We start from the raw sequence: 12,080 nt of genomic DNA on the forward strand, positions 1-12,080 counted from the left end.
GTCGTTGAAATAAAACTTTTTTAACCGAAAAAAATATTTTTCATAGAAAATTAAACTTCTTCATTAAAAATTCAATTATTTTATTGAAAATTCAATGATTTTTTTCAAAATTTTAATTTTTTGTTGTTGAAATTTTTTATTTTTAACCGAAAACACAACTATGTAGTTTAAGATTGATGTAGTTTCTTTAAAATTCATATTTTTATTAGAAAATTAAACTTCTTCATTAAAAATTAAATTATTTTGTTGAAAATGCAATGATTTTGTTCAAAATTTTTATTTTTTGTCGTTGAAATAAAACTTTTTTAACCGAAAAAAATATTTTTCATAGAAAATTAAACTTCTTCATTAAAAATTCAATTATTTTATTGAAAATTCAATGATTTTGTTCAAAATTTTTATTTTTTGTTGTTGAAATTTTTTATTTTTAACCGAAAACATAACTATTTAGTTTAAGATTGATGTAGTTTCTTTAAAATTCATATTTTTATTAGAAAATTAAACTTCTTCATTAAAAATTAAATTATTTTGTTGAAAATTCAATGATTTTGTTCAAAATTTTTATTTTTTGTCGTTGAAATAAAAAGTTTTTAACCGAAAAAAATATTGTTCATAGAAAATTAAACTTCTTCATTAAAAAATAAATTATTTTGTTGAAAATTTTAAATTTTTAACTGAAAACACAACTTTTTAGTTTAAAATTCATGTAGTTTCTTTAAAATTCATATTTTCATTAGAAAATTAAACTTCTTCGTTAAAAATTAAATTATTTTGTTGAAAATTCAATGATTTTGTTCAAAATTTTAATTTTTTGTGGTTCAAATTTTTTATTTTTAACCGGAAACACAACTATTTAGTTTAAGATTGGTGTAGTTTCTTTAAAATTCATATTTTTATTAGAAAATTGAACTTCTTCATTGAAAATTAATGTTTTTTGTTGAAAATTCAATGATTTTGTTCAAAATTTTAATTTTTTGTGGTTGAAATTTTTTATTTTTAACCGAAAACACAACTATTTAGTTTAAGATTGATGTAGTTTCTTTAAAATTCATATTTTTATTAGAAAATTAAACTTCTTCATTGAAAATTAAAGTTTTTTGTTGAAAATTCAATGATTTTGTTCAAAATTGTTATTTTTTGTCGTTGAAATAAAACATTTTTAACCGAAAAAAATATTTTTATTAGAAAATTAAACTTCTTCATTAAAAAATAAATTATTTTGTTGAAAATTCAATGATTTTGTTGAAAATTTTAAATTTTTAACTGAAAACACAACTATTTAGTTTAAAATTCATGTAGTTTCTTTAAAATTCATATTTTCTTTAGAAAATTAAACTTCTTCATTAAAAATTAAATTATTTTGTTGAAAATTCAAAGATTTTGTTCAAAATTTGTATTTTTTGTTTGAAAGTTCATATTTTTGATTTAAAGTTTGAACGCTTTAATAGAAATTTATTGAAAATTGAACTATTTTTAAAAATACGTTTTATGGTTAGAATATTACTTTCTTAAACTGAAAATAGAACTCCTTGGTTGCTAATTCATTTATTTATTTTTTTAATTCGTTACTATCTATTCGACTAATCAATTTTATTAAAAATAAAATATTTTTACTTGAATCTATTAATTAAATGTTGGATGGGTACTAAGAAAAGGTGTGTTTGGTCCGAAATTTGAAACATTTTTAGACCCGGAGTCTAATTTTTTTATCATTTTTAAGATATCGATAAAGATAAGTAACTGAATTATTGCACTTGCGAAAAAAAAAGACTTGCATTAAAGAGGACCTGCGTTATAAATCAATATCTTTACCTCACCTGAGCTATACACAAGAGCACTTGCAAACTCCACTTCCTGTAGCCATCTGGACGTGCAATGCATATAGAATTTCCGAGAACACGCTTTCATTCCATTGTTCTTTTACTCTATCATAAAAATTAAGAGGGTGGCGACTTGACCGGGAAATGACCGAAAAAAAAACCCGGAAAATAATCTGGAATTTAATTAAAAAGCCGGGAATTTATTTCTGATCGAAGTAAAATTAAATTTTTCATTATTTTAATAATTTTTTTCAATTTAGAAAAGTGATTTCTACTTTATCTATAGTCGTGAGGCGTATAAGTGTCTTTATAAGGTTACGGATTTATTTACTTATTTATGGTTTATGGATCTTAGCTTTTTTAGATTACCTCGATTTATTCTATTCAAATTATTATTTATTAATGTTCAAGAGTACTTATTTTTCTTGACATTATAGTTAGTATTTCTCATACATCCAGAGTTTTTAATGTCATAATTAATTAAAAATATTCAACCACGATATTATTTTCCTATTGAAATTTGAAAAAAAGAAAGAAAGAAAAAAAGACTTTTTTTCTCCTAAAAAAGAAAAAATAATTTTCCTCCTTGGACAAAAATAAAAAAGGGGAAAGAAGAATGAGAAGACTACCAATCAAATCCCCTTCCTTCTCTTTTTTATTTCTTTCGTCTTTTTTATTTTTACTATTCAGGGTGGCGGCTGGAACGGGAAAATGATATTGAATTTTTTATTTTTACTGGGAATTTTAGAAATTTGTAGGAGTATAATCTGTCCACGTTCAATTTTAACATTTTTTAAATAATTAGTGGAATTGTTATGTTTTTCAATTAAGTCAAATTGTTGATTTTTCATGTTCATTCAAAATTAATTCAAAGTTTGAAATGATTTCTAATCATTTAAACGAAGTGTCTACTTGTACCAAAAAATCGGGTTATTCGTACCAAAATTTCGGTTCAAATAGCCCATGGCCTAATTTAAAACTAAATGTAGATTTTGGCAGATTTTGTACCAACAATTTAAAAAAGCTTTTTAAGAATTTTTACAGTCTTCAAAAGAATAATAACATTTTTTTTAATTGCTAGGAAAATTGAAAATGATTTTTTATTTTGAAAATTGATTTGAAATTCGAATAATTTTAAAAGATATTTAAAAGTTGTGAAAAACTTTTAATATTTTTAAATTTGAAAACATTTGAAACAACATATAGATGTTTCAAGATCTTGAAATAAAATTTTAAAGCTTTTGAAGAATTTTTAAACTATTTAAAATTAAAATAATTTAACTTTTAATTTGAGCAGGGGATTTTCAATCGTTCACAAAATTATATTTGGAGCTAGAATTTATCCAGAATAATAATAATTCTGACTTGGAAACGGGAATTTCTAAATTTTAATAAATTCCGAGTTCGTAAAGGAAATTTTCGAAGAGGAACAAAATTCTGAATTGGAACAGGAAATTTTTCCAAAGAATTTTTATTCTGAGCTGGAAATAAAAAATAAAAACCTTTGATGTTGAAAATTTTGGATAAAAAACATTTTTATTTAATAAATAAATATTTTTAATTTATCTGTACTTTAAGTAATAAAAAGTGAACAAAAAGGATTTAACAAAACGATCTTAAACCAGTTCAAAAGTTAAGAATTTTCAGATTTTAACGTAAAACTTAAACGGTTTCAAGTTAAAAAAATTAAAGGATTTTATTAAATTTAAAATATTGTTTTAGTCTAAAATATTCAATTTTTAACTCTTTCAATTTGAAACGTTTAATTAAAAAAACATTAATTATCGAATATTTAGCAATGTTTGAAGTTTTATTTGAATCAAGTAAATTGAAACCAAATATTTAAAATTGAAGAATTTTTAACTGAATTGTTTGACAATAAGTTCTGAAAAAATTTCCAAAATAATTATAAATTTAAAACCAATTTAATATAATTTCTAGATTTTTCAATATTTTTAAATAAAATTTTAAAGCATTTGAAGGATTTTTAAACTATTTAAAATTAAAATAATTTAACTTTTAATATGAGCAGGGAATTTTCAATCTTTTAAAAAATTATAGTTTGAGATAGAATTTATCCAGAATTATAATAATAATTCTGACTTGGAAACGGGAATTTCTAAATTTTAATAAATTCCGAGTTCGTAAAGGAAATTTTCGAAGAGGAACAAAATTCTGAATTGGAACAGGAAATTTTTCCAAAGAATTTTTATTCTGAGCTGGAAATAAAAAATAAAAACCTTCGATGTTGAAAATTTTTGATAAAAAACATTTTTATTTAATAAATAAATATTTTTAATTTATCTGTACTTTAAGTAATAAAAAGTGAACAAAAAGGATTTAACAAAACGATCTTAAACCAGTTCAAAAGTTAAGAATTTTCCGATTTTAACGTAAAACTTAAATGGTTTCAAGTTAAAAAAATTAAAGGATTTTATTAAATTTAAAATATTGTTTTAGTCTAAAATATTCAATTTTTAACTCTTTCAATTTTAAAAATTTAATTTAAAAAACATTAATTATTGAATATTTAGCAATATTTGAAGTTTTATTTAAATCAAGTAAATTGAAAACAAATATTTAAAATTGAAGAATTTTTAACTGAATTGTTTGACAATAAGTTCTGAAAAAATTTCCAAAATAATTATAAATTTAAAACCAATTTAATACAACTTCTAGATTTTTCAAGATTTTTAAATAAAATTTTGAACCTTTCCAAGGATGCTTAAACTATTTAAAAAGAAAATAATTGAATTTCTAATTTAATAAGTGTTCAGTTAAAAAATTTTCAATTTTTCAATATTTGATGTTTCTAGCTTAAAATTCCTTAAAATTATATAATTTTGAAAATTTTACAGTTCATTGATTGATTTTTTAAATTTATAGGATTGAAAATGATTACGTGGATTTATATTTTTTATATTGAAAAATGTTAGTACCTTCAATTTTATACGCCTAAATTATTGAGCATTTGAATACAAATTTTTTGTATTAAAAACTTTTAAATTTCAATGTTAAAAGTTCGAAATTTAAACGCACCTGTTATTATTAAATCACAACAAAAAAATATCCTTAAAAAATGTCGAAACGTTAGTTTTTATTTTTTAACGATGTTTTTTTTGTGATTTGATAATAATAAAAATGAAAAATACGAAAAAAATTTAAAAAATAAGGAAGGGGATTTGGTTGATTGTCTTCTCATTTTTCTTTCTGTCCAAGATAAAAATTATTTTCTTTTATTTTTCATGAGAAAAAAGTATTTTTATTTATTTATTTATTTTTCAAATTTCAATAGCAATATTTTATGGTGGTTGCCAAAATTTGGTAGTTGAATTTTTGGTTCTATTTTCAGGAATTCTGCACATTGAGAATATGCATAATTTAGGATAATTATTATTAATAAATTTATTGAAATTTTAACAGATTTACCGTGAAAAACCGAGAAATGACACGCTTTTGATTAATTAAAAAAAGAGCTTATCATATGATTTAAAGAATGTAACGCTCCTTGAGTCTGATTTTGTTTATTTTTATCTATAGTTTATGCGATACATTTTTTTTCATTATAAAAAATAATTTTTCGACATGGAACTAAATTTTTGTTTAAAGAATTATAATTCAAATTTAGAAGAAAGGAGTTTAAAAAATCCCTGTGCCAAGTTAGAATTCATCATAATTTAAAAGTTTCTTGTTTCAAATTAACAAAAAAAAAAAAATACCTCAAGTAGTTTTTAGAGTTTTTCTTAATTATAATAAAAAATTTGGTTACATTGTTCTTTACGAATTTATGTTGTTTTAGTGGTTAACAACTACTTTTTTTAATTTGAAGATTTATAATTTTATTCTAAAATTCATCTCTTTTTTTAAAATGTAACTACTTTGTTGGGAATCATTTTTTAAACTAAAAATTAAACTATTCGAGTAGAATGTGTAACTATTTTACTGAAAATAAATTTTTTATTAATTAAGAATTAGATTTTCAACGGAGAATTCATCTATTCTATTTTTTGCTGAAAGTTGATATTTAAAATTTAAACTTTTTGTTTAAAATTTTATGTACTTTGTAGAGCATTAATTTTTTTGTAGAGAATTAATCTTTATAATTAAAAATTCATCTTTTTGGTATGTAAAAATTCACTTGTTCTAGTTGAAGATTTTTGAAAATTTAACTGTTGAAAATTAATGTATTCAACTGAAAATTTAAATTTTGCCTTTCGAATTGTTCCTTTATATTTTTTAGTTGCAAATTATCTTTTTCTTCGAAAGTTATTCTCCTTGTTTAAAATTTCTTTTTTTGTTTAAAAATTCTTCTTTTGTTTAAAAATTCAAGTATTCAAGTTAAATATTGATAATTTTAGTTGACAAAGCATATTTTAGATTGTAACTAACATTCCTTGGTTGAAAGTTAAACTCTTTTTTTTTAAAATAATTTCTTTCGTTAAAAAACGAGCCATTTGGTTGAAAACTTGTTTTTTCTTTGGATGAAAAGGAATTTTTTTTTAAGAAATTGAACTATTTTGTTGAAAGTTTGCTTCTTCCTTGGTTGAATATTGATTTTTTGACTAATTTTTGTTGTTGAAAATTTGTTTTTGTAGAAATTAATCTTCTTGGTTGTTAAAAATTAATATATCCGGGGTGAAAACTAAACTCTTTTCTTGAGAATTTGCCTTTTTGGTACAGAATTAATATTCACTAGAAGAAAATACGTGCTTTTGGGGTTTAAAATTTACCTATTTTCGTCAAAAATCCAACTGTTTGATTAAAAGTATACTTTTTTGATGAAAATTCAATTCTTTTGTAGAAAAATCGTCTTCTTGTCTTGAAAGGTCAACTAATTTGTTTAAAACAAGACATCCTTGCATTAAAAATTCAACTCTTTTGTTGAAAATTTATCAGTTTGATTAAAAAATTCTCTCTTTTTGTGCAATTTCATATTTTTAGTTAAAAATGCTATTGTTTAGTTAAAAAATCACGTATTTAGTTGGAGATTCCATAATTTTTGTTAAAAAATATCTCTTTGGTAGAACATTATTTTTTTTTTATCAAAAATTCTTATTTTCCGTTGAAAATGAAACAATTTGTTAGAAAGTTGTTAGAAATTCATCACTTTGGTTGAAAATTATTATTTTTTAAACTGAAAGTTTATCTATTATTCCAGTTTAATATTTAATTATTTTAGTTAAAAACTCATCTCTTTGGTTGAAAATTTATGTTTTTTATTTAAAAATTAAACTGTTTGTTTAAAAATTTGTATCTACTTTTTGAAAAATTCTTCCTGTTTTTTTAAAAATTTTTATTGTTAAAAATTCATCAGTTTGGTTGAAAATTAATTTCTTTAACTGAAAATATAACTATTATATTTTTTGTTGAAACTTTATTTAGTTAAAAATTCAAATATTTCATGTGTTTCATTTATTATTTTCTTTTTTGATAGAAAATTTAACTTGTTGGATACAAATTTGCACTTTTTTTCAAATTCATAGACTTTGGAGGGAAATTAAAAAAAAAAAGAATTATTATGTCTTTAGTATTATTTAATTATTGAATTAATCGATGGTGCTAATATTTAAAACTCTTTTTCAAAATTTAACAATTTCTAAATAAAAGTCTGAATAGCTAAATGATGCAATTTAAAATATTTAAAGTTTATTATTTAAATAATTTATATAATTTCAATCGCTAATTTTTGCAGAATTTCAAATTAAACAATTTTCTATGCTTCTTTTTCAAAATATCGAATTCTGATTTTTGTTTATTCTGACTAATCCTGTTTCGAAAATGTTCAATTGAAATTATCATTTTGTTTAAAAACCTCAAAATAAGTATTGCTTATTTTTCGTGACTTCGACTGTGAAATTTTATAACTTAAAAATAATTATTTTGTTTTTAATTTGGAGATTGTCGAATTAAAAAATTTAAATAACCAAAAAAAAATGTGTTTGAAACCAGGAAAAATAGGGATTTTTTGTTGACAATTTGCATACTTTTATGGTATAACTTCAAGCTTGAACGAATTCAGTTTTAGTAATTTGCCTAATTAATAACGGAATTGAGTTTGAACTTTAATTGCGGTGGTCAAGAAAAAAATTGATTTTTTAAATTCTTACCATCTCTTTTTGTGTTACTTGGCGAAAACACATTTTCTTAATTTTCTGTAATTTTCAATTTATTTGAATTTAAAATAAAATTTTTTGTTAATTTTTTTAATATCTTTTCTGTATATTTTCTGAACAATTTATTAAAAATCGTTAAATTCAATTTATAAAAGATTCTATATTAAAAATCTGGTCGGTGAATCGGCCGGATATTCAATTAAAAAATCGGGAATTTACTTCTGATTGTAGTCAAATTCAAATTTTTATTATTTCAATCATTTTTGCTTATTTAGAAAAGATTTAGATTCCTATTATTCTTTGCTGAGATTTTTTTCCGCTGATTCCAGTTTGATAATCGAAATAAACTTTGAACACTGTTTTTTTTTTTGCCATGGAACTACAATTTTTTAAAAAAGAATTATAATTCGAATTTAGAAGAAAGGAGTTTAAGAAATCCCTGTGCCAGGTCAGAATTTAAAATTTCCCGCTTCCAAATTTAAGAAAAAGAAATTACTTCAAGTAGTTTTTAAAGTAGTAGTATTTCAAAAAGGATATATTTCTGAATTATAATAGAAAATTTTGTTGCATTCTTCGCTAAGAATTTTTTTTTCTAATTAAAAATTTCACTACTTCCGGTTAAAAATTAAACTCTTTTGTTAAAAGTTAATTTTTTGGTTGAAGATTCATAATTTTAATGAAAATTCTTTTGAAAACTTGTATTTTATTTGGATGAACAGGAATTATTTTTTTCAAAAATTGATCTATTTTGTTGGAAATTTTTTTCTTTTTTGGTTGAAATTTATTATTTTTTATATCTGAAAATGTAAATATTATTCCAGTTGAATATTTAATTATTTTTGTTAAAAAATTCATCTTTTCTGTAATTATAAAATTTAACTGTTCCAATTAAAGATTCCTAATTTTTAGTTCAAAATTCAACAATTTGGATGAAAATGTGTGTTTTTTAATTGAAAATTCAACTACTTCGTTGAAAATTAACGCATTTTATATAAATTTGTGTAACGTGGTAGAAAATGTTCTTTTTATTTAAAAGTTAATCCCCCTATTAAAAAATTTTTCTTTTTGATTAAAAATTCAAGCATTCCAGTTAAATATTTATTCATTTACTGGAAAATTCATCTTTTAGGTTGGAAAGAAAAATACTTGGTTGCAAGTTAATCTCTTTTGTTGAAAATTAATTTTTTTGGTTGACAATTCATAATTTTAATCAAAAATCCATTTCTTTGTATGAAAAAATGAATTATTTTTTTGAAAACTTGTATTTTCTTTGAACGAAAAGGAATTTTTTCTCGAAAATTTGACTATTGTTTGAAAATTTTGTTCCTTTTTTGGTTGAAAATTGTTATTTTTTAAACTCAAAATGTAACTATTATTTCAGTTGAATATTTAATTATTTTAGTTAAAAATTCATCTCTTTGGTGCAAAATTTATATTTTTCATTTAAAAATTAATCCATTTGTTTAAAAAAAATTTGTACTTTTTGAAAAATTCGTCCTGTTTTTTTTTTTAAATTAATTTTTATTTTCAAAAATTCATCTTCTTGGTAAGTATAAAATTAAACTATTCCAGTTAAAGATTGATAATTTAAGTTTAAAATTCATCAGTTTGGTTGAAAATTAATTTCTTTAACTCAAGATGTAAATATTGTATTTTTTGTTGAAAATTGGTCTTTTCTAGTTCAAAATTCAACAGTTTCGATGAAAATTTGTCTTTTTAAATTGAATATTCAACTATTTAATTGCAAATCCACATATTTGGTTAAAAATTGATTTTTTTTTAGAAAATTATCTTTTTTTGCAAGTTAATCACCTTATTTAACATTTGTTCTTTTCGATAAAAAATGTAAGTATCCCAGTTAAATATTTTTGATTTTACTTAAAAAATTCATCTTTAGGTTGAAAATAAAATTACTTGGTTGAAAGTTAATATCTTTTGCTAAAAATTAATTGTTTTTGTTTTGATTGAAGATTCATAATTTTAATCAAAAAGTCATTTCTTTAGCTAAAAAATGAAGTATTTGATAGAAAACTTGTATTTTCTTTTGATAAAAATGAATTTTTTTGCCGACAATTTAACTATTTTGTTGAAGCTTTGTTTCGTTTTTGGCTGAAATTTGTTTTAACTGAAATTTTTTAACTAAAAATAAAACTAGTATTCCAGTTGAATATCCCACATGTTAGTTCAAAATTAATCTTTTTGTTTGAAAATTATTTTTTGAACTTAAAATTTAAATTCAATTTTTGGTTGAAAAGGGAATTTTTTTTTAAATTGTCTGTTTTGTTTGAAAATTGATTTTTTTTTTTAATTTTAAACTTAATTATTTAAGTTTCGGTTGAGATTTATCGTTTTTATTAAAAATTAATTTTTTTATTGAAAATTAAATTATTTCAATTGATGATACATCAGTTTAGTTCAAAATTCGTCATTTCGGTTGAGTATTAATTTTTTTAATTAAACATGTAAGTATTCCATTGTAGAAATTTTTTTTTTATTCAACTATTTAATTGATTTTTTTTTTCTTTCCGGTCTAAAAAATCTTTCTTATATGAAAATTATACTTTTTTTGTTGAAAATTGTTTAGTTAAAATTAATTTTTTACTGAAAATCGAACTGTTTCATTTTTTGTTAATAATTAATGTATTTTGTTTTAAAATAAAAATTTTTGGTAGAAAATTCATCTTCTTTGTTTAAAAATTATATTGTTTAGTTGAAAATTCACATTTTGGAGTTGAATATTCATATTTTAGAGTTGAAATTTCAACTGTTTAATAGAAATTGATTGAAAATTTAACTATATTGTTTAAAATTTTTTTTTTTTTAAACATTTTTTAACTGAAAAATGAATGATTTACTACTTAGTTTATTTTGTTAAAAATTCGGCTTTTGGTTAAAAATTATTGGTTTTTGTTGAAAAATTTATCTTTTTCTGTTTAGAATTCAACTATTTGGTTGAAAATTTAATTGATTGGTTGAAAATTCACCTTTTTTCTTATAAAATTCGCTTTTTTTGTTTAAAATTAATTTTCTTAGTTGAAAATTCAGATTTTCATTAAAATATTAATTATTTAGGTAGAAAATTCAATTTTTTGGTTAAACCTGCATTTTTTGCTTTGTAGAAAATTGATGTCTTTGGGTAGAAAATTCAAAGTGTATCTAAGAAATTCTTCTTTCGATTTAAAATCATTTTTTTAACTAAAAATGTAACTATTTCATTTTCTGTTGAAAATTGATATTTTTAAATTCAAAATTCAACTATTTCGCTAATAGCTCATATAGTTTGTCAACAAATTTTATTTTTTGTTAGAAAAGTAGTTTTTGTTTGAAACTTAATCTTATTCTTTAAAAATATATCTTTTTAGTTTAAAATTCAAGGAATCAAGCTAATGCCTCATAATTTTATTTGAAAATTCATTTATTTTGCTATTTTTTGCTCTGTTGTATTAAAGGATGTTGGGAATGAACGTGATAAGTTAAAATAAATATTTGAGTTTAGAGGCAAATATCAATATGTTACTTTTAGTTGACCGGGAAAATTGATAAACTTGATCGGGAAAAACTGGGAATTGGAAATCATCCACCGAATCGCCACTTTGAAAATGTGAAAAGATTAGAATTTTTCCCTTAAAATATTATTGTTCAGGGAAAATGAAAAAATAGGGAACGCAGGAAGTTTGAAAATGAAGTGTTTCGGTCACCGAAATACAAAGGAAAAAGAATAGTATGTTATTTAACAAGGGGCGAAAAGAGCAGATTTTTCTGCGTTGATGAAAAATCTACGACGCATTTTTCTGTAGCTTTGTTCGCGTCTCGAATTCTGATCTAATAATTTTACTTTCGCCCCGCTAATTTTACTTTCGGCCCGCTGAGTTTACTTTCGCCCCGTTAATTTTAATTTCGACCCGCTCATTTTATTTTCGCTCCGCTTAGCTCAGTTTCGCCCCGCTGATTTTACTTTCGCCCTGCTGATTTTACTTTCGCCCCGCTGAGTTTACTTTCGCCCCGCTGATTTTATTTTCGCTCCGCTGAGCTTACTTTCGACCAGCTGAATTTACTTTCGCTCCGCTGAGCTAAATTTTGCCTTGCTGAGTTTACTTTCGCCCCGCTAATTTTAATTTCGCCCCGCTGAATTTACTTTCGCCCTGCT

General features: G+C 21.9%; 1 protein-coding gene across 1 annotated transcript in view; it reads left to right on the forward strand.

The window, feature by feature from the left end:
• The window catches only part of LOC117181754 (CD63 antigen-like), a 68,225-nt gene that overhangs the window by 36,663 nt on the left and 19,482 nt on the right, over window positions 1-12,080 (forward strand). The window lies entirely within an intron of this gene.

The sequence above is a fragment of the Belonocnema kinseyi genome, chromosome 10, assembly GCF_010883055.1.
Source record: "Belonocnema kinseyi isolate 2016_QV_RU_SX_M_011 chromosome 10, B_treatae_v1, whole genome shotgun sequence".
Lineage (NCBI taxonomy): Eukaryota > Metazoa > Arthropoda > Insecta > Hymenoptera > Cynipidae > Belonocnema > Belonocnema kinseyi.